Below are 27,725 nucleotides of genomic sequence, written 5' to 3'. Positions count from 1 at the left end.
TGTCGAGGTGGAGCGGCAAGCAGGAGGTGGCCGGGGCGTGTGCCGGCATGCGTCGGCCACATGCCTGTGCCTACTCGCGCGAGGAGGAAGGCGACAGGGGGGGAGTGGAGATGGGCTGGGCCGGAAGTGTTGGGCCGTCCAGGTGGGCTTCGGTGAGCGCCAGGTAAGTTACAGGGGAGTTTCTGTTCTTTTATTGTTTTTCTGTTTCTGTTTTAATATTTTGCCACTGTTTTTTCAAATTTAACAAATCCAAAACAGTGCCAAATATCCTCTGAATAATTTATGTTGCTAGATGGACTTTTCCAAAAGCTCATAAAATATTTCAGGGGTATTTGAAATTATATTCTAATTATATGAATATAATTCAAATTCAAATAACTAATGATTTAAATTCAAAGTCCCAAGATTAAGTCCTTAAAAATGTTCAATATTTTGGTTGGGACCAGAACCCTTTGCCAAAATTATCAAACATTTAAGAAGAGCATTTTGGAACAATGAATGAGATTTTAGGGTTTTTGCCCTTCTTTTATTTAGGGTTTTAAGGCTTCCAAATTTCCCCAGTTCAAGTTCAAAAATTTAAACATGATGCAAACACTAGGCAGCACCAGAAGCTAGGGATGTGACAACTCACCCCCACTAAACAAGAATCTCGACCCGAGATTCAAGTGTAGGGTAAGACGAAGGGGAACGCAACCTAACACAATCTTCACGATCCAGGTTGCCCTTCATAAGAACATTGATTCGATCACCATCATTGTCTTGATGTCTTGCTCCGAGAATGCCAACCGACATGACAACAAGAGGGGAAAGAAAACTCTAGAAGGATCGAACTTCTCGAAGGTCGAACAACTCACGGAATGAGACATAGAACCATCTCTCGGGTTGAGACACGAGATACACATCAAGAGGGGTGGAAAGAAACGGATGACGAAGGTTCACTAGGTGGACAACAATTCCACACTTAAGAAGGTGGTAAACGATTGTCAACATAGCGAGGAGTTGAGTTTCCATGATGCCACAGCGGGACATCCTGGAGGAGGGTGATTCGTAGATTATTACCTTAAGTGGCAAAAAGAATTACCTTTGATATAGAGATCATTGAGACTCTCTATATCAGCCTAAGGCAAATCACAGCAATCGATTGGCGGGGGTCGGTAGGATGGCATACTCGGACTTGGATGATGTGGATTACCTTGTTGAAGACAACGTAATGGATGAATTTGCTTACCACCGGAAATGGAAGAGACCCATGGTAGAATGGCACATTGGCAGTGCAAGCTGGGAACAAAATGCAAATGCTGGAAATGATTCTGGTAACTGGGGAAGAACCCAACAATAGAGAGTGAATTCACTGTTTGAAAAGGTCATAGCATTGCCGAGGAAACTGAGAGGAATCCCAGTTAGTGCCGATGATAACACGTAGCGCTTGTGCGTGCTCTCAAGAACTTGAGCATTTCCACAATCATCAAGGTTTTACCAACATCCGTGTCAAGGATCCTGGCAACACAACATACTACCATGATGGCTAATGATGGATGATGCAGACGCAAAGGAAGATAACACCTTCTCAGATTACACCTTAGCGAAGCCAAGGAACAAAATCTGGATGATCGACCGAGATACATTTAGCACTCCGCTTCTAATGTTCTCCTTGATGTGCTAGCGTATCCCATTCATTGAAATGGTTTGGTATCTAGAACATCAAGTAAAAGGTCAGACTTCGGGAGCACAAGAATCCATATGGAATAACTACGGAGGTAAATCCTGCGAAATCCTTATGGGGAGGTGGCCAACTTCCTCAATCAAGATACTACAATAATAGGTCTTCCGGCTGGGTGTGTTAGCCACGACATCCACTTTACCGGTTACAGAGAGACCATTATTATAGTTCTTGGGAAATGTTCCAACCATCATATCTGCCTGAGATTCAGATTTGGTTGGTGTTCGAATAATCCAGACTCATCGAGCCTAGGAAGAAAAATGAAAGTTTGCAACACAAATCGACGAGATGACGTTGTGAGATTCTCGGGAAATGAACTACGATAGCGAGCTCCAAAACATGAGCTGGTTCTGCTACACACATGTGAACACGCTGTCCCAGACAAGCATGACCACATAGTAGTCTTATAATAAAACACTACCGAGTTCAGGTTGGGAAACCATCATTGCGGTTAACGAAGTCCTTACATAAGTCATATGATTAGCTCTTATAAAGAAACTTCTTCTCCTTGAACAATTCAATCAGTGGCTTGGTGTGCTAGGGACACATATGGAATGAAGGTTGCGAGCCTGTCAAACCATAGCATACTTCGCACATGCATGACTGACTTGGGATGGTACCAGGGAAAAAAACAATCTTTGAACAACTCACGGCGGCAACTTGCTCCAAATGCACGTGAATCAGAGAAAGTCACTTGTTTTATCCAACATATTCTCCATGAATGGGACATGAAGATAATGCTTATAAAAGTTTCCAACACTAGGTTGATGTTCAACATGAATCATGGGGGAGACAAAATGCTGCTGATGGGCTCAACAGTAACTCATTGGAATTTCCATATCACTGGACTTCCGCCATCATGTGAACACGGTGGTAGTATTGGTCAGACCCGAAAGATATAATGGTGTATGCTCGAGGAACAACCACGAGTAAGACAACATTACGAATATCGTTGGTTCTGACTTGATTTGACGATAGCCCATACTCAAATCAAAGGTTTGGGTAAGATAATAGATCCAAAAATTGATCACGAGGATCAACCAATAAAGATATCATCTTTCTTGAACACACACAACCACAAGATATCCCTTTTGGGAAATGAACTAAGTTAGGCAAGCTTTTATCTTCCAACTCTCCAAGTTGCTGTTCAGCTTAACCACTAGCTCAGGGGTATCCAACACAGACTCTTGGAGAAGGGGTGGTTTACAGGAATAAACCAACTTGATCACGAACTCAACATAGCGGTCAGGTGACAACCTGGTAATACTTCCGAGAAGATATTCAGAAAATCATGAACCACCGATATGTTACTAAGATAGAGGACAATCCTGCTTTTCAGGGCAAGACGATATGATCAATAGAGCAAGGATTTGAAATAATCCTAACTCATTGATCGAGGAGTGAACCAGGAGAATGGACTAGGTAGCACAATCAATCTTAGAATGATGATTCAATAACCAACATGCTAAGAATGAAATTATTGTCCTATAACTACCAAGCAACGGGGTTGCTAGCAGTATTGATTTCACACATCACGATTCACTTGTCAGCATTCCGGTTACAATAACACAGGAACCGAGGAATGAACAATGATGGCAAGAAGTATCACTGTACCAAGAGTTCATAGGATGGTGTGCAATTCCTATAACAATCCCGATATAAAGATGGTAATACTCCAAGGTAGAACAGAGCAAAAGCTGGATTGGCATTTTGATCTGCGGAGTACAATTGTTTTGACCCAATCCTAGATATGGATGAGGAACTGGAGTTTGTTTCTCCTAGTCATTCCGGAATAGAATGGCTTGACGGACCACAAGAGTAATAGGTATCGATGAACGATTGCACGCATACTCTTGACTATCAATTGATAGACGAGGGTCAGAAGACAACTAAAGAGGGACAACTCAAAGGAACATACGATTTTCTGAGTTGTGGATGCATGGTTTAGCATGTCGAACGAAGTTCAACATATTTCTTCCGGATAACCCATGCAGAAAGGTAGAACTGGCAGAGCCACAATATATAATGGAGAACTCATCAAGAGCACTCTGGTTGTGATTGTTCAGTTCAACGAGGAACTTCTGCCATAAGTAGTTCATGGTATTTGGAAGAAGAAGATACCACGGACTTCAAGGACTATCGCAAAGGTTACTAATAACCTAAGGGAGCTAGCAATTACTATCAACATGAAGTAAGTAGGGTGAATCTCGGTTCGAAAACCCAGAAGTGAAATGCCTACTAACTAAGTGGCATCACAGGATGCTTACGAGAATGATGGCCAGAATCATCAAACTGGGACACAAATCATGGCTAAATTACTAGATGATCCCCTAAGACACCTAGGGTCATAATACCAGCTCCAACATATATGTCAAGGCAATAAAGTACCTCAACTCACCTATTAGTGTGGTTAATCTGGCTCAAAGGAACATCGAAACGGGAGGAAGGAATTTGCAAATTGCTTCAGACTATTTAGAAACCTGTGATGACTCGGATAGCATAACGGCTGTAAATGCTCAGAAAAGATTTGAGACATTCACAAAAATGGTGGCATAACCACTCAGAAGCACAATATCAAGGTTTCGAGATCAACAGTTAACATACAGAAGTCGTAGGAACTGAACTCAAGCTTAAATCCAACAATCTTATAAGTCTACGAATTAGTAACACGTGATCCTGATAGAAAGAAGAGATAGCCTAGTTCTTAATCCCCGTAGAAGAGAAGATGATGACTCAGATCAGAAGGCCATGAGGTATAAGGAGTAAAAAGAGCCTTACGTTCCATCCCACAATCAATTCCCTTATATAACTAAAGAATTTCTAGACTCAACTTAGACCAGTTTGGCTTGGTAATCCTACAGGCAGTCAAGCTCTGATACCAAAGCTGTCAGGACCCCGATCCTAAGTCACACCGATCTAGCATGTAACACATCATATCACTTTGCGGCCTCACGCACGGTATTCCCACGGGTGCCACCTTACCTGGCCCGGGACCGTTTGCGCCTTTTGGCTCACGTATATGATAGTGTCGCTAGCATCCATATGACAAAGAACCCGGGACTGACATGGCTAGTCATGAACCCAAAGTGGCACTAACTTACAGGGACAGGCATCCATGACCCAGCATCGAACGTGTCGGTCATCAGCGAGTGAATCCAGGCTGTAGCACTGGGCTAGCAGGACTCCGGTGAACCAGGCTGTAGCGGGCTAACAGGACTCCGGTATTCATCGCGTGACATTTCCCCGAAGGGATAGACACAGGAACGAAGAAGGACACATGCCGGCCAGCCTAAGTGTTCCGGAGCAGTAGCAAGCTACCATGGCTCAGTGGAAACACTAGGAGACATTTCCTGGTAAGAGAGGCTACTAAGGATAAACAACTAGATAGCCAGATCCCACACATACCAAACATTTCAATAACATACACACAATATGCTCGATATGTGCAAATACAACATGGCATCACAACATGACTCTACGACTCAAGTATTTATTCATTAGGCTCCGAGGAGCGGGATATTACAAACATGGGTCTCATGACCCAACAATCAGAGCATACAAGTTAAAGCACATGCGGAAGCTTAACATGTCTGAGTACAGACAACTATAAATGAAAAAGGCTGAGAAGCCTGACTATCTACCACATCCTGCCGAGGGCACAAGATCGTAGCTGAGGTAACAAGCTAAACATCGAAGTCCACGTGGAACTACTAGTGAGACTGAAGTCTCTCTGCAAAAACATAAATTAAGCAACGTGAGTACAAATGTACCCAACAAGACTTACATCAGAACTAACTACATATGCATCATTATCAACAAAGGGGATGGTGGGGTTTAACGACAGCAAGCCAGCTTTGACTCGGTGGCTATCCTAAACTACGACTGCAAGTAACTCTTTTGAGGTGGTGCACACGAGTCCACATATTCACCATATCAATACACCACTATGGATCCGCTCCCGTCTCCGTACGAGAACGCCATCCATAGCACTCACGCTTATCTTGCGTATTTTAGGGTATCCACTTTCACTTGTCTATGAACTGATATAGGCAACCCAGAAGTCCTTTACCGTGGACACGGCTATTCGAATAGATGATGTTAACCCTGCAGGGGTGTACTTCTTCATACATGTTTCCACCACTTAGCGTCTGCACACGACATGTGCTCGGCAGACTTCAAGCGAAAGCCAACGTGGGTGTAGACCACGGCCTACCTAAACACTCAAGTCTCTAGTCCAGGTTTATCGCCTATTCGGGTTCCATCCATGAGGAGATCCGGCCGGAGTTTCGCTCACAGCCCCAAACAATGTGAACAGGGTTCCGTGACACCAAACGGGCGCCCGGTATACCCGGCCACGTGCCTACCGCATCACAGCCCACCCCTCCGGTCAGCGCTGTGCACGGCCTCCAGCATCCTACAAACACCAGAAACTACTTGCAACTCCTGGACAGAGGACTTGGGTGAATAAGAAGTCGAGCGGGGTCATATTTCAAGGCCCAATGTATGGTAGTAGTTGAATCATGGATCACAAACACAGAGCTCAGTTCCTAAGGACGGCTTCAATGAGACAACCCACCATGTACTCCTACATGGCCTCTCACCGCTACCTTTACCAAATCGTGTTCACCACTTAGCTCCCACACAGTAGGACATGTTCACACACCGCTGATTCATCCCCGATGAATCAGACCTGACTCAACTCTAAGCAATAGCAGGCATGACAAACAAACATGAATGAGTAGGCACAACATGGCTCAAACAACTCCTACTCATACTAGTGGGTTTCATCTATTTACTGTGGCAATGACAGGTCATGCAGAGGATAAAGGGGTTCAGCTACCGCAGCAAGTAACAGTTGAATCGTTGTTGTCCTAATGCAGTAAAAGAGAGCAGGAGCGAGATAGTAGGATTGTATCAGAATGAATAAGGGGTTTTTGCTTGCCTGGCACTTCTGAAGATAGCATTGAGTCTTCATCACTGTCAACGATCACAACGTCGGAACAACGTCTACCGAGGGGGAACAACACCGGCAAACACAGAAGAAACACGATCAATGCAATGCACAATATGATGCATGCTATGACATGGCAATATGAATGTGTTTTGGGCTAATGCACCTAGCTATGATTTAAATGAAGTTGGTGTGAGTACATGATTCAAATTCCAACTCCATATATGATTATTTAAATGCCCTTTATTTGTTTTGTCCAAAACAGAGCACACACATTGTTCAAACATGCATGAAAATGGTACAGATGGATTCCTTGAATTTTTCTGATAATTTTTCATATATAATTTATTTAATTTGGAGTTACGGTTGAATTAGTATGATTTTTTGAAGTTTGGGATATTTTCTGGATTTTCTGAATTATTTTAAATCCAGAAAGAATTAATTGCGTCAGCCTGACGCCAGCATGATGTCAGCGAGTCAATGGCCAGGTCCAGGTCAAACCTGACGTGCGGGGTCCACACGTCAGTGACACAGGAACTAATCCCGGTCAAACCCAGCGCTGACTCGGGCTTGACCAGGGGTGGGCCCACTGTCAGTGGCTGTAGGTTGTTTAACTAGCTGGGTTAGCTCCTAATGACGGAGCCACGTCAGCTCCCGCCGGAGTTTCTCCGGCGACGACCTAAACTGCGGCGGCAACTCGCCGGACTTGAGCTGCGGGCGTCGGATGGATGCGCGAAGGCCACCAGGGGGTAGCCCGCGCTCGACCGCGTCTAGCTGAGCGATCGGAAGGCCTCGGAGTCGCCAGAGATGACGGCGGCGAGCACAGAAGCGGCGGCCGGAGCTCGGGCGAGCTCGAGGTCGAGGCCACAGCGGCCTTGGTGATGCGGGGTTAACACCTACAGTGTCTACGCGGTGCGGCGAGAACGTTGGACGCATGCCCGGGACCGAATGGTCACCGGAGCGTCATTGCCGGCGAGCTTTGGCGGCGGCGCTTGTTTGTCATCAAGGGGGCGATGGCTACGGCAATCAAACGAAGAGGGGAAGAGGGGGAAACGGTGGCGGAGCTCACAGCGGTGCCGTAGGGATGGTTAGCGGGCTCGGGGACGTCCTGCGTGCGGCGGATCGACGACGATGGTGGCCGGAGCCCGAGGTGGAAGACGACGGCGATGGCGATGTTGCTGGCCTCCCGGGGTCGCGTGCGTCTTATGTGTAGCTCCACGGGGTCAGGACGGAGCTCAGGGATGCGGAGAGGGAGCGAGGGGGTGGCTGTGGCCGTGGGGGAGCTCGTCGGCGGCGACGGCTGCGTTCGGGCGAGTGAGAGAGAGGAAGCAGAGGAGGGGGAAGAGTTCGGGAGAGAGTGAGAGAGTTCCAGGGGGGTGGCGTGGCACGCATGGAGGCGTCCAGAGTGTCGAGGTGGAGCGGCAAGCAGGAGGTGGCCGGGGCGTGCGCCGGCGTGCGTCGGCCACGCGCCTGTGCCTACTGGCGCGAGGAGGAAGGCGACAGGGGGGGAGTGGAGATGGGCTGGGCCGGAAGTGTTGGGCCGTCCAGGTGGGCTTCGGTGAGCGCCAGGTAAGTTACAGGGGAGTTTCTGTTCTTTTATTGTTTTTCTGTTTCTGTTTTTATACTTTGCCACTGTTTTTTCAAATTTAACAAATCCAAAACAGTGCCAAATATCCTCTGAATAATTTATGTTGCTAGATGGACTTTTCCAAAAGCTCATAAAATATTTCAGGGGTATTTGAAATTATATTCTAATTATATGAATATAATTCAAATTCAAATAACTAATGATTTAAATTCAAAGTCCCAAGATTAAGTCCTTAAAAATGTTCAATATTTTGGTTGGGACCAGAACCCTTTGCCAAAATTATCAAACATTTAAGAAGAGCATTTTGGAACAATGAATGAGATTTTAGGGTTTTTGCCCTTCTTTTATTTAGGGTTTTGAGGCTTCCAAATTTCCCCAGTTCAAGTTCAAAAATTTAAACATGATGCAAACACTAGGCAGCACCAGAAGCTAGGGATGTGACATGCATTGATGCAGATACTAGTCGAGAATCAAAATCAGGGGAACAACAACAATAACAACAACCCACCACCACCACCTGTTGATCACTTAGCTCGTTTTCTAAGGCTGAATCCGCCAGTGTTCTCTAGTAGCACCGAGCCGATAGTTGCAGATGATTGGCTCTGCAAGATTGGAAGGGAGGTGACCACTGCAGGATGCACAAATGCAGAAAGAGTGCATTTTGCCTCACATCAGCTTGATGGACGCGTAGCAGCATGGTGGGAGAATTACACTGCCACCTATCCCATCGACACTATTACATGGGACCAGTTTCAGCAGGCTTTTCGCACTGCCTATGTATCAGCAGGAGCTATGGCCATGAAGAAGCCTGAGTTTCGCAACTTACGCCAAGGAGGACGCACCGTTGGCCAGTATGTGGATGACTTTAGTAAGCTAGCACGTTATGCCCCAGATGACATTGCTACGGATGCAGCTAAATAGGAGAAGTTTCTGGAGGGACTGAATGATGAGCTGAGCATGCAGTTGATGGTAGCAACCTTTAATAACTACCAACAGTTGGTAGATAGAGCTCTCATGATTGAAGGGAAGCACCAGCAGATTGACAACCGTAAGAGGAAGTATGGACACGGGAAGTATAATTCTGGAGCTCAGCAGAGACCTCGTTTTACCCCAAACTTGGGAGGACCCCTTCAGCATAACCATGGAGGTCACAACCACAATGGAGGGATTACGCACAACCATAGTGGCCCCAGGAATGGAAATGGTAATGGAGGAAGCAACGGTCAAAATTGTACCAACCCTGCAACACCCGCCAAGAAGGATCTAAGTCACATTACTTGTTTCAAGTACGGACATTATGCCACAGAATGTTCAGAAGCAAACAATCGCAATGGCAATGGAAGCTCTAGGAAGAAGCCCAACCCTTTCAACAGGGGACAAGTGAACCACGTTAGCGTGGATGAGATTGAAGTGCAACCCGATGCAGTAATAGGTAGGTTTATGATTAAGTCATTTACTGTAATCGTTCTTTTTGATACTGGTGCATCGCATTCATACATATCAAGGGGATTTGTGGATAAGTTTAAACTGCCAACCCAAACCCTTAGGACACCCATGTTAGTAACCTCGCCAGGAGCAGAGTATATGGCTGACCTTTGGTGTGATCGGTTACCATTAAGGATTGGTAACTACCTGTTTCCCTCAGACCTAATAGTATTGGAGTCACAAGGACTAGATTTGATATTAGGCATGGATTGGTTATCGAAGTATGGAGGGAACCTTGACTTCGCCAGTAAGTCGATTTTGCTTACCACCCTAGAAGGAAGAAGGATCAAGTATGTATCCCGGCATGTGGCGAATAGGACTCAAGTGAACTCCTTATCAAGAGTTGTACATCAGGAAGTACCAATGGTGAAGGATTTCCCGGATGTATTTCCAGAAGAGTTGCCAGGCATGCCACCAGATAGAGACATTGAGTTTCTGATTGAGCTTTTGCCAGGCACAGGGCCAATATCTAAGAGACCGTATGTCGGTGTCAAAACCGGTGGATCTCGGGTAGGGGGTCCCGAACTGTGCGTCTAGGCCGGATGGTAACAGGAGACAGGGGACACTTTGTTTTACCCAGGTTCGGGCCCTCTCGATGGAGGTAAAACCCTACTCCTGCTTGATTAATATTGATGATATGGGTAGTACAAGAGTAGATCTACCACGAGATCAAGGAGGCTAAACCCTAGAAGCTAGCCTATGGTATGATTGTTGTGTATGGAGTTGATTCTGTCCTACGGACTACAACCCTCCGGTTTATATAGACACCGGATAGGGTTAGGGTTACACAGAGTCGGTTACAATGGTAGGAGATCTTGAATATCCGCATCGCCAAGCTTGCCTTCCACGCCAAGGAAAGTCCCATCCGGACACGGGACGAAGTCTTCAATCTTGTATCTTCATAGTCCAGGAGTCCAGCTGAAGGTATAGTCCGGCTACCCAAACACCCCCTAATCCAGGTCTCCCTCAGTAGCCCCTGAACCAGGCTTCAATGACGACGAGTCCGACGCGCAAATTGTCTTCGGCATTGCAAGGCGGGTTCCTCCTCCAAGTCCTTCATAGAAGATTTGTAAACACCAAGAGTAGTGTCTGGCTCTGTAAAATAAGTTTCCACATATTGCCATAGAGAGAATTATATTGACACAAATCCAATCTGCTGACGTATTCCGCAGTGCGCTATCACACTACGGCCAAGTCCTTTACTCGAATCGTTTATACTTTTCCACCTTAGCATGTTTTGCGAGGCGGTTTCCTTGGTACGTCTCGTCAAAGCAGAGATCGTGTACCCTTTTTACAGGATTCTCATCAATACAGACATGGGTAACCCTAACCACGCCATTTATCATGGCGCTTGGGAGGCAAGCGAATTTTATTAGGCAGGTGGGGACACACAACCGCATCCACCCATATAAGGGGATAAGGATCCACCTTTTTACCTACGCCTTCTTCCTCCTTTGCCTATCCATCTCCTGCGCACCCGAGCTCCAGCGCCCAAATATATCCGAGCTCCAACGCCGGACTGTGTCCAGGCTCCAATGTCGGACTATATCCGAGGTGTCATATCACCTTGGTTCAAAAAAGTTGAAGGAGTTTAGCCGAGCTTAATGCCGGAAATGCCCTCTATGGAGCCAGCCACTAGTGCCCGAGCTCTATGCCGGACTGCTTCCGAGGTGGTGCACCACCCCGACTATGGGCCAATTTTTTGTCAATATTTTTTATTGGTGCAATTTATTCTCTGCCGAGATATATAGCCAGTAGCCCTCAAGGTGTGTATCGGTCTAAAACCCGAGATGCACATGAAGGATGACATAAGACCGCTGATCCCAGTAGCCGCTGAGACTCAGGTTGATTTGCAAAATCGGCCTGAGGATCAAGTCCTAGCTCGGCAGAATACTTCGGGACACAAAAGCGGCGTGCTCAGTCCTCAAGACTCAGGTTGGGTGCGGCCGACCAACCTGAGGATCAAAATATCCTCGGAAACTATATTGCACATAAAATTTTCTGCATTGGACAAGCAATGCAGTAGCCCCCGAGACACTGGTCGGGTGGCAACACCAGATCAGGGGATTGATGTGCCCCTTTAATATTTGTAAATAATAAGCCCGAAGCCCAGTAGACCCCGAGCCTTAATGCAGGCACGGGTGGCCGAATTAAGGATCAATATCCATAGTAAAATCACAAATTATGTGTAATGACTCTATGTATCCAAGTACTTTACGTCATTAATGCTCGGATCCGCATTGTACAAAACTTTGTTGACCGACCATCGGCTTCCACCTCCTCGGTCAGTAGCCGAGGAGTGTTTATCCTACTTTATAAAGCCTTTATGAGGACGACGAACAAGGCAATCTGGCCATACAGTTTTATAAACAAAGGTACACGGAGAGATATGTTATATTATTGTTTAACAGAAGAAATGTCTTCCAAAGAAAATAGTCCCGCTATCGGTTCCTTTCTTTGGGTTGTCATGCTAAGCATGATCATAAAACCTCAGCTCCAATGTAAGAGCAAAATATCGAGGATTTAGTTTGGGAGGCTAGTTAATTGCCCTCGGTAGTGTTCGGCGACGGTCGAGGTCAAGCCGTAAACACTTCGGCCAATGTTATGAACGGCCTGTTATTTAACATAGTCATCGGATCGCTGACCAGTTTACACTTATTGTGACAGTCAGTTTTCGGCTTTCTCCACTGAGGTGCTTAACCATGTGAGCTGGAAGCATAATCGCAGTGGTTCTCCCTTTGCACACCTAGCCGAACAAAGCGGAACGTAGGAGGCAAGCGCAGGAGCCGGGCAACCCAACTATTGACCGAAGACACAATTCGAAACCGATGCGTATGTAGCAATATCTGAGAATGTTTTTGCCGAATCCCTAAAGGTGTCTGGCGTTGCACTGCGAGACTAATGCTGGAAAAGCACAAATAGTTTAAAAGTGCCAAAAAGCTTGGAAAACCAAGAAACGTCAGTAAAAACATGACGTCTGAACAAGATCAAGTGTTCGGTGCCAATCCGAAAATTGGTCTTAGAAAAAAGAAGTGCTTCTGTCGTGCTTTAACATGACACATCCTATCTCAAGACTTCGAGTGGGTCAGCCTATGGCTTCAACCACCTATCCCGAGGGCGGAGTACTTCTCATTAGGCCAGTTTAGCAAACTAAACTCTAGCGGCTTTGAGAGAGAAATTAGGCTCCCCGGCTAGTGACCGCACACTCGCGTCGAAAAAAGGAGTGATAAATAATAATAATAGAACTTTGCAACGACTGAGAAGAAGAGCACTTATTATAAAACGGCTCAAATAAACTTAAGAGCCCCTAAGTGACTTGGGTAGAAGAATGATTGCATGTACCGAAGTACTTATATCATATCTATGTTCAACCGAACTTTAAACGTGTCTTAACCGACCGTCGGCTTCTCCCTCTTCGGTTAAGGACCGAAAAGTGTTATGTACTCCATCGGTCGAGAATATCGACGGTGTTTCCAATAACCAGGCAATCAGGCCATAAGGCTGTAACAGACAAAGCGCGCTCAGGGAACTTATGCTATATTACTGCGAAGAGTAAGAAGCATCTTCGAAGAAAATACTACCCCCACCGATACCTTTCTTCGGTGCTCATTGTTATTATGAGACTTATGCAATAGATTTTTTGTACTCATGAGTTCCGTTGTGTGCCGACCATCATTGAATAACTATAAGAGCGCTAGCTTTCGGCTTCACCCAGTCTGAGGTCTGGCTCGGGTGACCCGATCGTGACAATCGCAGAGGTGCTCCCTTTACTCCCTAGCCGAACAATCGGGAACGTAGGGGTAAACACAGGAGCGAGGCAACCCAGCTTGCAAATCGCTTAAGTCAATGTGGTGCATATTGTGGCATAATACACGAACAAGGAACGAAGCCGTACAAGTATAATCACATGCAAGAGGAAAAGCTTCATAAAGGAAACCCCCAAGTGAATTGGGTCCTTGAATTTGTGTGTCACAAACAAAGTTTGGACAACGAAAAAAATTTACAAGCAACTTTTTCCAAAAAAGTATAATGCTTGGTCGAACCAAACACAAGTTAGAAATTAAAGCATTGAGCATGAAAGCGACTTAGCTGGTTAATGTGTTCGGTATTGATGACGCGGTCCGAGCTTGATGCGGGGCAAGGTTCCATCCCCCAAGCCGGTCCCGAGGTGGTGGAGCGGAGAGCTCGACACGACGAAGTGGTGACATAGCACGGTCAATGCAGACCGGCGGAGTGACGCCGAAGTCCCCGGATCGTTTTCCTGTGCACAAAAAATAGTGCAAACCGGAGATAATAGTAATAATGATAATTAAAAAAATGTTGCATAATAAATAATTTATGCAAAGTGAGTAATAAAAGAAATATGGTCCAGCGCCGAAGTCAATGTCAATGCAGGGCGTCGGCGTGATGCGGTAAAGGCGTGGCAAAGCCTGAATTCACAGGTCGGTCCGAGTTCCGGATGCGGCATTCGCCGGACTATGTACGAAGACTGACCGGACCACGATGCGACCGTCGTTAATGCGGCCACCATTTGATAGACCTGTGTACATATGATGGACAAACCAGAGTAATAATTCCTTGGGAAAAATTGAACCCAAACAAGCAAAAAATACTAGGATTAATAGCACCTGGTTTATTTGTTGTAGCAATCCGAAGGAAGGTGATTCCCAAAATTGGGACTCGATCCACACACCCATTACCGGAGTAGGTTGATGAAGAGATGGCGAAGCCTCGATGTCAGCCGATGAGTCGAATTAGGTCGGCGTGATGGACACCAGCTTGAAGAAGCAATAGTGCGGCCCTGCCGATGCAGGTCGTGACGTGGTTGATGCCGGCTTGATGAAGCGACCGTGCGGTGATGCCGGTATGCCCGCTCCATGTAATCCGTGGGGCGGCGATGTTGGTGATGATTTATCCTTGGCGATGCCGGACTCTTGTTCGGCTGGCCGAGATGATGATCCTCAGAAGTTGAGCTCGGCTCAACAAAGTGACGACGTGTATAGCGCAGGTCGGCAGCCGTGGAGCAATATTGCCGGACTGGTTTGACACCAGCATGATGTTGAAGATCATGTTCAAAAGATCTTAAAGTTAGTGGGGTGTGTTCGGGAACAAAACACAATACCCCATACAAAACTTCCTTCAAAAGGGATGTCCGAAATCCTGTTCATAAAAAAGACGAACTCGGGTCGGATTCATTTTCGCGCAGAAAACAGATCCAAAAAGTGATGCACTAATCGGAAGGTTCCCGGAGTTTGGACGGTCGGATCGAGCTGAAATTTTGAGAGGTGGTAGATATAGGAATTCCGCAGCCGTTCAACGGTTGGATCTTCCAAAGGACGTCCGAGCTGGAAGCTGGACACCACGCCCTAAACTCATCCAAATTCCCGTCCAGATTTGACAGGGCTCCGGTATATCGTGGATTGCCAGAGATTCCTCCATCGGAACTCGACAAAATTTTCCAGGGTTGTTGTAGACTCAATTCCGCACAATTCCACCAAAACGATCGTCAAAGCGATACTCAAGGAGGTGGTGGCGGCAGATACGAGTTTGCTGTCCAGAAAAATAGCACAGTCGCTTGAGGGCAATGTTGACGTTGAGCCCCCGAGCTCCATAGATAATTCCTCCGTGATCTTGATAGAGATCGGAGTTGATGTTTGATGAAGGCCCTCGTCCGAACATGGTTATCCGAACACGGGGCGCAATTCTTGGTCGAACCAAGGTGACCAGTCGAGCTGGTGACGAAGATGCCGAAGTCGCAGTAGATCTGCAGGCGAGCCATCGATGCTTTTATCGATCACACAGCGGAACTCTCAATGAAAGCACCAATGTCGGTGTCAAAACCAGCGGATCTCGGGTAGGGGGTCCCGAACTGTGCGTCTAGGCCGGATGGTAACAGGAGACAGGGGACACTTTGTTTTACCCAGGTTCGGGCCCTCTCGATGGAGGTAAAACCCTACTCCTGCTTGATTAATATTGATGATATGGGTAGTACAAGAGTAGATCTACCACGAGATCAAGGAGGCTAAACCCTAGAAGCTAGCCTATGGTATGATTGTTGTGTATGGAGTTGATTCTGTCCTACGGACTACAACCCTCCTGTTTATATAGACACCGGATAGGGTTAGGGTTACACAGAGTCGGTTACAATGGTAGGAGATCTTGAATATCCGCATCGCCAAGCTTGCCTTCCACGCCAAGGAAAGTCCCATCCGGACACGGGACGAAGTCTTCAATCTTGTATCTTCATAGTCCAGGAGTCCGGCTGAAGGTATAGTCCGGCTACTCGAACACCCCCTAATCCAGGACTCCCTCACCGTACATGATGCCTGCTAAGGATTTAGAGAAAATTAAGAAACATATTAAGGAGTTACTGGATAAAGGTTATATTCTCCCAAGCTCGTCACCTTGGGGATCACCAGTACTTCTAGTGGAGAAGAAAGATGGATCGTTGAGGATGGTTGTTGATTATCGAGGACTGAATGAGGTGACGATCAAGAACAAGTACCCACTACCGATGATCAATGACTTGTTTGACCAACTGCAAGGAGCTAAGGTATTTTCCAAGATCGATCTGCGATTAAGGTACCACCAGCTGAAGATTCGAGAGCAGGATATACCTAAGACAACTTTTACCACAAGGTACGGGCTATATGAGTATACCGTTATGTCAGTTGGTCTGACTAACGCACCTGCCTATTTTATGAACATGATGAACAAGGTGTTTATGGAGTTTTTAGATAAGTTCGTCGTGGTGTTCATTGATGATATTTTGGTTTATTCAAAGAATGAAGAGGAGCATAAGGAGCATTTGCATTTGGTACTTGGAAAGCTTAGAGAACATCAGCTATACGCCAAGTTCAGCAAGTGTGGGTTTTGGTTGGAGGAAGTTGGATTCCTAGGACATCTTATATCCGGAGAAGGAATAGCCGTAGACCCTACCAAGGTCATCACTGTGACAAATTGGGAAGCACCCACGTCAGTTGGAGAGATCCGGAGTTTTTTTGAACTCGCAGGATACTACCGGAGGTTCATCGAGAATTTCTCGAAGATTGCAAAACCCATGACGGAGTTGTTGAAGAAGGACACCAAGTTCAAATGGACTGAGGAATGTGAGGCCAGTTTTCAGGAGTTGGAGAAACGCTTGGTTACAGCTCCAGTGTTGATTCTTCCAGATCAACGCAAAGATTACCAGGTGTATTTTGCGACGCTTCTTGTCGAGGACTTGGAGCAGTGCTTATGTAGGAAGGAAGAGTTGTATCTTATGCCTCACGACAGCTTAAACCCCATTAGTTAAATTATGCTACCCATGATTTGGAGTTAGCAGTCGTAGTGCATGCATTAAAGACGCGGAGACATTTTCTCATCAGAAATCATTGTGAGGTGTACACGGATCACAAGAGTTTGAAGTATATCTTCACGCAGAAGGAGTTGAATCTCAGGCAAAGGAGATGGTTGGAGCTCATCAAGGATTATGATATGAAGTTACATTATCATCCCGGAAAGGCTAACGTAGTAGCCGATGCGTTGAGCCACAAGAGTCATGTCAATACACTCATGACCGGAGAGTTACCCAAGGAGTTAGCAGAGGATCTTCGTGAGCTATGCTTGGAAATAGTTCCGAGGGGTTATGTAACAACATTGGAGATTCAATCTACTTTGATGGATAAGATTAGAGAAGCTTAGAAGACGGACAAGGAGATTGATGAGATACAATAGAGGATGAGCAAAGGAAAAGCTAAAGGATTTCGTGAGGATGAGCACGATACCCTATGGTTTGAAGACCGCGTATATGTGCCAAATGATCCGGAGATCGGGAAGTTGATTCTACAAGAGGCCCATGATTCGCCATATTCGATTAACCAAGGAAATACCAAGATGTATCTGGATTTGAAGGATAGTTTCTGGTGGACCGGAATGAAGAAGTATATTGCGGAGTATGTAGCACTTTGTGATGTATGTTAGAGAGTGAAGGCAGAACATCAGAAGCCAGCGGGTCTGTTACAGCCATTGCTGATACCCGAATGGAAGTGGGATAAACTAGGCATGGACTTTATCAAGGGATTGCCTAGAACTCGTTCAGGCTATGACTCGATATGGGTTGTAGTCGATCGTTTGACGAAAGTAGCTCATTTCATCCCAGTGAAGACCACATACACCAGTGCTAAGTTGGCAAAGATTTACATGACCAGAATCGTTTGTCTGCATGGAGTCCCGAGGACCATTGTATCAGAAAGAGGAACCCAGTTTACCTCAAAGTTTTGGAATCAGTTGCATGAGACTTTGGGAACCAAGCTAGAGTTCAGTACAACTTTTCATCTGCAGACAGATGGACAGACTGAGAGAGTCAATCAGATTTTGGAGGATATGTTGAGAGCTTGTGCGCTAGACTATGGATCTAGTTGGGACGACAATTTGCCTTATGCAGAGTTCTCTTACAACAACAGCTATCAAGCCAGTTTGAAGATGGCCCCTTTCGAAGCATTGTATGGAAGGAGGTGCAGGACACCACTGTTGTGGGATGAAGTTGGATACTGTCAGTTGTTTGGACCAGATTTGATTAAAGAGTCTGAAGAGAAGGTTAAACGGATACGCGATAGACTCAAGGTAGCCCAGTCCAGGCAGAAGAGCTATGCGGATTTTAAGCACAAGGAGACAGTTTACGAAGTCGGAGACAGAGTGTATCTTCGAGTATCACACTTCTAGGAGTGAAGCGTTTTGGAGTTGAGGGAAAGTTAGCGCCACGTTTTGAGGGACCATACAAAGTTTTGGAACATATGGGAGAAATTGCATACAAGTTGGAATTGCCTGAAGGATTGTCAGGAGTTCACGATGTGTTCCACATTTCTCAGTTGAAGAAGTGCCATGCAGAGATGGCTGATATTCCTCTAAGAGATACAGTGCCACTAGAAGCGATTCAGTTGGATAGCGACTTGACGTACGAGGAGAAACCATTCAAGATTCTTTATATTGCCAGCCGAGTCACACGCAGCAAGGTTATCAAGTTCTGTAAAGTTCAGTGGAGCCACCATACTGAGGATGAAGCCACCTGGGAACGAGAGGAAGACCTATAGAAGGATCACCCTCACCTATTTTCTAGCCAACCCAAATCTCGAGGGCGAGATTCATCTTAAGGGGGGTAGGTTTGTAACATCCCAAATTTCCAATTTGGAATGTTATGCATTAGATCATCATTGCGTATCATATTTCATTGCATTTTGGTTTGATCCTAGAATTTCTACACAACTCAAGGACTCACGGAGAGAGTTGGGGATTTCGTTATTTTCATATTTGAGTTTTCTCAAATTTTGAAAAAAGAGGATCGTTTGATTTTAATTATTTTATCTTCGAATATTTCTTTTATGAAAATAAAAAGAGAGGGGATAAAATGACTTCCCCAAAATAAAGAAATATTGGAGATTTAATGTTAAAATAAAATAAGATTGTATTCAGAGTTTTTATCGCTATTTTATTTGAATTAGGAAAAATATGTGTTTTTCTAAATTGCATTAGAGGCCCAAATAAATGTTCACCTTGTCCGTTAAATTTTTAGAGGAAGGGGAAAATTTATTTCAGGATTTTTGGAGTCCGTTTAGTATTTCTTTTCTTTGTTTTTCTGAGCGGAATTATTTTTTAAAAAAGTCAACCGACCTAACCAGGCCGTGTCCGACCTAGACACTAGCCCGGCGGCCCTTATAAGCCGCAGAGGCCTGAGCCGCAGCCACCCCGCCCGAAAACCCTAGCTGCCGCCCGAACCCAGCACCGCCGCCGCCCGTCCGGAGCCCCGCCACCGCCGTTGCCCCTCGCCGCCGCCGCCGGAGCCGCCACCAACCTCGCCGCCGATCTCGCTGAGGTAGTTGCCGCCGCCAGTTTTCTTCGGAAAACCGATCGGTTTATTTTTTTCGAAACACTAGTTTTTTTAGATCAGGTTTTCCCGGTTTATTTATTTAGCGAATGCCCGTTCGTACGTTCGTTTTAATGAACTGTTTTCACTCGTTAACCACAGACAACGAACGTTCGTTCGTTAGCCTGTTCGTCAGTTTTCTTTTTTTCCAGGGTTTTTCCGTGATTATTTTCGATCGCGATTTCTGCCCTAATCTTTGTTCTAGTATAACTTTTCGCTCGTTAGTCAGAATCAGGCGATTCAAGCGCCTAGATCTTCGTCTCGAAGCCCTCTTTCTGTTTAACCAACTTGAACAAGTTTTTGCTACTGTAAAATTTGACTTAAGTTCAGATTAGTAAATGGATCTTGTTTCTTTCGTAGTTTGAGTTTCGTTGCTTCATTTGATTTGACTCTTTTTGCAAACCGGAGTTCCTAAGTTGAACTTTCTGGCTAGATCTTTTATTTGAGTTTTACCCGTGCTTCTAGTTGAGTGCTTATTGTGTGCTTGTTGTTTGCGATAGAGTACCCGGAGTGCGAAGCGTGCTACTACGAGTCTCTAGGTTTCACGGATCATCAGCAAGGCAAGTAACACTTTGATCATACCCTTTTTACTACCTAGTTTTATTGCATTAGATCAATCCTCAAACATTTGCATGATTAGGATCTGATTAAATTGTGGGTTTTGGGAAGTAGTTGAGGTAGTACCGATTCACCTGTTTATTTTTCAAACCTTGGGAGTTACTTCTACGTTGCTTATATTGCTATGCTATGCTCGTAGACGTGGATTGGGTTTGAGAGTATTCATGATAGATGTGAGTTATATATTAATGGTTCAACTTAAGGTGGCAACTTGAATACACATCTGGGTGGATTGCTTGTGGGCACCTGGAGAACCCAGTGTTGTCCTAGGTAATCCCGGAGGACCCGTGTGATCATCCTACGGCCCGCCACCTAGGATCAAAGGGATCAAAAGATTATTCATGCTAGAAACTTCCGTGTGCAGCCACAAGCTATTATGCGCTCTAGCATAGTTGAGTAAGTTGCGTGAAGCTATTGAAGAGGTAGACTAGCAGATGTAGTGGGTTGTAGGTGGTATAGTCTACCCAGAGTAAAGAGTTAATGCTTCAGAAAGACTATGTCTCGAATCTCCGACCATGGATGTATTCGAGTCTTGTGGGGAAAAGCGTGCAAACCTCTGCAGAGTGTATAAACTAATCATGGTTAGCCGTGTCCCCGGTTATGGACATCTTGAGTATCTAGTTCTTGGATTATCATGATTGATCTCATCACTCTTAATATAATTTGTTTGGGGTTTAATGATGATGTTTAATTGGGATTGAGTTGGAGGAACCTTCTCAATGTTTAACAACTACGATGATAGTTAAATAAATTTATTACTCTGTTGTAGGAAAAAATTGGCTTTTCATAAAAACGTATTAACCATACAGCCTCCACCAGCCATATATGCATGTAGTGATAGCAATTATTCTGTTTGTTATTCTCTTGTGTTACTTTGCTAGCATATTCCATGTGCTGACCCGTTTCGGGCTGCATCGTTCATGTTGCAGACTTTTCAGACGATGAGTAAGTAGCTATAGGTCGTTGTCTTTCACTCAGTGATGCCGTTGGAGTTGATGGACTCATTTTATCTTCCAAGCCTTCCGCTGTTATCGATTTAGATGGCCTTAAGCCATATTTATTGTTTTATGTTCTCTTTTGAGACATTCAATATAATAAGTGTGTGATTGCTACTCTGTTATAAATCCTCAAGTACTGTGCGTGTCAGCATTTCTGATCCAGGGATGACACTGATGCACAGAGATCGGACTGTTTGAGGTATGGTCGCTACATATATGTTCAGATTGCTATAGACTATTCTGTTTTTGATGCATTGTTTTGCGTGTTTTGATGAATCTATGGATTGTATCGGTGACATAAACCATGGTGAAGTTAGAGTACAATAGTTGCAAAAATAAAATATGAATGAGTTTTCGACAGTACTTAAAGTGGTGATTTGCTTTATTATACTAACGGATCTCACGAGGGTTTTTGTTAAGTTTTGTGTGATTGAAGTTTTCATGTTTTGGGTGAGATCATGATGGATGAAGGAATAAGGATTGGCAAGAGCCTAAGCTTGGGGATGCCTGAGGCACCTCAAGGTAATATTCAAGGACTCCCAAGCAAATAAGCTTGGGGATGACCCAGAAGGCATCCCCTCTTTCTTCTCACGATCATCGGTCATTTTAGTTGGAGCTATATTTTTATTCGTCACATGATATGCGTGAATTCTTGGAGCGTAATGTGCCTTTTTTTAGTAATGCAGCATGCTGGTATGGGATAGTCCTTGGTTGATTTATAGAATGCTTCGTGCACTTCACTTATATCTTTTGAGTATGGCTTTATAGAATGCTTCATGTGCTTCACTTATATCATTTAAAATTTGGATTGCCTGTTTCTCTACACATAGAAAACCGCCATTTGTAGAATGCTCTTTTGCTTCACTTATATTTGTTAGAGTGTGGGCATATCTTTTGTAGAAAGAATTAAACTCTCATGCTTCACTAATATCTATTTAGAGAGTTAACATGAATTGGTCATTCACATGGTTAGTCATAAAATCCTACATAAAAACTTGTAGATAACTGAATATGATATTTTTGATTTCTTGCAATAGTTTTGCGATATACAAATGGTGATATTAGAGTCATGCTAGTGAGTAATTGTGGTTTGGTAGAAATACTTGTGTTAAGGTTTGTGTTTCCTGAAGCATGCACGTATGGTGAATCGTTATGTGATGAAGTCAGAGCATGATTTATTTTTTGATTGTCTTCCTTATGGGTGGCGGTCGGGGACGAGCGATGGTCTTTTCCTACCAATCTACCCCCCTAGGGGCATGCACATTAGTAATTTGCTTTGATGGCTAATAATTTTTTGCACTAAGTATCTGAGTTCTTTATGACTAATGTTGAGTCCATGGATTATACGCACTCTCACCCTTCCACCATTGCTAACCTCTCTTGTGCCGCGCAACTTTCGCCGGTGCACAAAACCATGCTTATACCTTCCTCAAAACAACCACCATACCTACCTATGATGGCATTTCCATAGCCATTCCGAGATATATTGCCATGCAACTTCCATCATCATCATATACATGACTTGAGCATTAATTGTCATATTGCTTTGCATGATTGTAAGATAGCTAGCATGATATTTTCATGGCTTCTCCGTTTTTTTGAAATCTTTGCTATGCTAGATCATTGCACATCCTAGTACACTGCCAGAGGTATTCATATAGTCATCATGTATTAGTTTTATCAAGTTGTAAGTAAATAAAAGTGTGATGATCACCTTTATTAGAGCATTGCCCAGTGAGGAAAGATGATGGAGGCTATGATTCCCTCATGTCGGGATGAAACTTCGAACTTACACAAATAAAAAGAGGCCAAAGAGCCCAAAATAAAAAAAAGAGGCCAAAGATCCCAAAATAAATAAATAAATAAAAATAAAAAATGACAAAAAAAGAGAGAAGGGGCAATGTTACTATCCTTTACCACACTTGTGCTTCAGAGTAGCACCATGTTTTTCATATAGAGAATGTCCTATATTGTCACTTTCATATACTAGTGGGAATTTTTCATTATAGAACTTGGCCTGTATATCTCGATGATGGGCTTCCTCAAATGCCCGAGGTCTTCATGAGCAAGCAAGTTGGATGCATAGTCACTTAGTTTTCAGTTTGAGCTTTCATACACTTATAGCTCTAGTGCATCCGTTACATGACAATCTCTACTCACTTGCATCGCTATCGATTGATGGTCATCTCCATAGCCCATTAATTTGCCTAGTTGATGTGAGACTTTCTCCTTTTTGTCTTCTCCTCACAACCACCTTCTATTCCACCTATAGTGCTATATCCATAGCTCATGCTCATGTATTGCGCAAAAGTTGAAAAAGCTTGAGAACATTAAAAGTATGGAACAATTGCTTGGCTTGTCATCAAGGTTGTGCATGATGAAATACTTTGTGTGATGAAGATGGAGCATAGCTAGGCTATATGATTTTGTAGGGATAACTTTCTTTAGCCATGATATTATGAGAAGACATGATTGCTTTATTAGTATGCTTGAAGTATTATTGCCTTAATGTCAAATGGTAGACTATTGCTTTGAATCACTCATGTCTTAATATTCATGCCATGATTTGATTACATTATCAAGATTACGCTAGGTGGCATTCCACATAAAAAATTATCTTTTTTATCATTTGCCTATTCAAGGACAAGCATGAATTAAGCTTGGGGATGCTAATTCGTCTCCGTTGTATCTATAATTTTTGATTGTTTCATGCCCATGTTTTACAACTTTCATATACTTTTGACATTATTTTATATCATTTTTTGGGACTAACATATTGATCTAGTGCCCAGTGCCTGTTCCTGTTTATTGCATGTTTTTTTGTTCCGCAGCAAATCCATATCAAATGGAGTCCAAATGCAATAAAGATTTACGAAGATTTTTTTGGAATATATGTGATTTTTGGGAAGCGGAATCAACGCAAGACGATGCCCGAGGGACCCACAAGCCCTTGAGGCGCACCCCCTACCCAGGGTGCGGCCAGGGGGCCTGTGGCCACCCCGAAGTTCGGTTGGAGTTGTCCTTCGGGCATAACAAATATTATATCCGGATAAAAATCATGTTAAAATTTCAGCCCAATCGGAGTTAAGGATCTCCGGGAATTTAAGAAACGGTGAAAGCCAAAAACAGGGAACACGGAAACAGAAGGAAACACACACACACACACACACACAGAGAGAGAGAGAGAGAGAGAGAGAGAGAGAGAGAGAGATCCAATCTCGCAGGGTCTCCCGCCCCTCCACCGCCATGGAGTCCAAGGACCAGAGGGTAAACCCTCCTCCCATCTAGGAGGGAGGCCAAGGAAGAAGAAGACGGAGGGAGGCTCTCTCTCCCTCTCTACGGGTGGTGCCGAAACACCGCCAGGGCAATCATCATGTGACGACAATCTACAGCAACACCCCCGTCATCTTCCCCAACATCTTCATCACCTTCCCCCATCTATCTACAATAGTTCCCTCTCCTGCAACCCGTTGTACCCTCTACTTGAACATGGTGCTTTATTCTTCATAATATTATCCAATGATGTGTTGCCATCCTATGATGCCTAAGTAGATTTTTGTTGTCTTATCGGTGATGGGTGAATTGCTATGATTGGTTTAATTTGCTTGTGGTTATGTTGTTGTCGTTTGGTGCCCATTATATGAGCACGCATGTGGATCACACCATAGGGTTAGTTGTACGTTGATAGGACTATGTATTGGAGGGCAAGGGTGATAGCAGCTTCAGCCTAGCACGGAAATTGATGTATGCGATATTTAAGCGGGGCCAATATATATCTTAATGCTATGGTTGGGTTTTACCTTAATGAATGATAGTAGTTGCGGATGCTTGCTGGAGTTCCAATCATAAGTGCATATAATTCCAAGTAAGGGATGATATGCTAGCAGTGGCCTCTCCCACATAAAAATTGCTATCGGTCTAGTAACGTAGTCGATTGCTTAGGTACAATTCCGCAACTCCTACCACCACTTTTCCACACTCACTATACTAACTTAATTTTTTATTTATATAAACATCCCCTAGTTTTTATTTACGTACTTTTTGTTATCTTGCAAACCTATCCTACAACACCTACAAAGTACTTCTAGTTTCATACTTGTTAAGCATGCGTAGAGTTGTATCAGTGGTCGATAGAACTTGAGGGAATATTTGTTCTACCTTTAGCTCCTCGTTGGGTTCGACACTCTTAATTATCAAAAGAGGCTACAACTGATCCCTACACTTGTGGGTTATCAGTGTTCCGCGCACACCAACAGGGATGCCATGCGCACTACACTACGCCAGGGCCTGCACCGCCGCCGCGGTGTAGCTTCCCAGCTGGAGTTATCCTCTGATGATAGTGTAGTGGCTGAGTGACGATGATAGATCGGTGCCATTGGCGATTGTGGGAGAAGCATACGAGATAAGCTACAGGGAGGGAGGGGGGAATGCGACGTAGGACATGCCGGCTATGAGGGTTTATATAGCAGGCCGGTAAGCATTGGGATTTTGGGGGATTTCACCGAGTTGGGCGGGAAGCTTGAGCGGGAACCTACTTGTGGGAACGGGCTCACCGATGATTCATTGGTGCCACTTCGAGCCACCGTTTGCCCAAAATAATGCCCCTGCACGCAGCTCAAGTGTGACGCCCCGGATTCAATCATACACTAATCATGCAAGCAAATGTGTACTATCAAGATCAGGAACCCACCGGAAGATATCACAACACAACTCTAGACACAAATTAAAATGATACAAGCTTTGTATAACAAGACAGGGACCTCGAGGGATTGATTACATAACATCGAATACAAACGAGTCAGGGAAGCAACATTATCTGAGTATAGTCATGAGTTAAACAAGTTTGTCTTAAGAAGGCTAGCACAAAAGTATCAATAATCGAAAAGGAAAGGCCTCTTGCCTGGGAGCCTCCTAACTACTCCTGGTCACTGGCGTCTGTCACATAGTAGTAGGCACCCTCGGGGTAGTAGTAGCCGTCTGCGGTGGTGTCTGGATCCTGGGCTCCACCATCTGGTAGCGACATCTGAGAAGAATGGTAAATGGGGAAAAGAGGGAGCAAAGCAACTGTGAGTACTCATCCAAAGTACTCGCAAGCAAGGTTCTACACTACATATGCATCGATGTCAATGAAATGGGTAGTATCTATGGACTGAACTACCGAATGCCAGAAGAGAAGGGGAAAGCCTAGCCTATCGAAGACTAGCATCGTCAATCATCTTGCAACATCAGAAGAGATAAGAGTAACATATTATAATAGTAGTAAGTATGTTGTAACATCGCCCAGAGATCAGTTCCTTGACTCCCTACGAGAAAGCAATCTCGGAGCCATCATTTCCATTACATGCCTCAACATCATGTTCTAGTTGTATCGATCAGGATACAACTCCGAGCGTCCGTTACCATGGACATGACTATTCGAATAGATCAATCTTCCCTGCAAGGATGCACAAACATACTTGTCAGGGAAAATATATGGGGTATGAATTTTCCCCTGACTTGTGCACGGACAGGCCAAGACTAAGTCAGAGATTGAAGGACCAACAGATTCGAAGAACCAACATGCAGTTCAGAGGGACCAAGATCAAGCCAGGGGAGAAAGATATCGGCAAGAGAAGGGCCTCCCTTGCCGAGCAGGCAAGCCCGGCAAGGGGCGAGGCCACCACCAGAAGTAGGCAACCTAGACATCCCGGCAAGGTCTGTCAGGGCTCGTGGGGGAAGAACCACCCCACCAACTACTCAAACACGACCTGCGTTGTCAATCAGTGCGGTGTCATCTGGCAAGGTGTTTAAGTGGCAGCCATTTCCTACAGAAGAAACCCACATATGACACCCATCCTGCGACGTGTCATGAGAACAGGCGCGGAGCTGGCAAGATAGCCCGGCAAGCCTTGCCGAGCAACCAGTGATGTGACACTAAGTGGTGCATTTAATGCACCCTGTCAGCCCGCAGAGTTGGGTATGATAGCACTGTTTGCTATCATATCAGTGGATAATGACTACTTTGCCATTGTGGTGACCTCTTAATCTATAAAAGGAGGCCCATGGCACTCGTAGGAGGGGTTAGAAGGTTAGAAAGTTGACGAACACACACCACCATACGCGCGTAGTCACTACGGTCTCACGGCCACCCGTGCTGGGCAAAGTGTACTACGCTCCACCATCTCCATTCCACCATCAATCCACCAAAGCAGGTGTAGGGTTTTATGCCTCACGGTGGCCCAAACTTGGGTAAATTTCTTGTGTGCTCTCTGTCATGCTGCCGTGCGCTGGTCTGCTCTTTGTGCAACGCGACGTCCCCCTGGCGAACCGGCAAGGGGTCTCCTGGTCCCATAGGTGGCTGTGAATATTTCGTGACATCTTTGGAGTGCCAGGTACGGGGATCGCTTGCACGAACTCGAAGTCATGCGCATCACGTCATCTTCATCACCGTATCCATCTTCGATGTTCGATGGCGCCATCAACTG

The sequence above is a fragment of the Triticum dicoccoides genome, chromosome 6A (genome assembly GCF_002162155.2).
Source record: "Triticum dicoccoides isolate Atlit2015 ecotype Zavitan chromosome 6A, WEW_v2.0, whole genome shotgun sequence".
NCBI lineage: Eukaryota > Viridiplantae > Streptophyta > Magnoliopsida > Poales > Poaceae > Triticum > Triticum dicoccoides.
This window is presented reverse-complemented; position numbering follows the sequence as displayed.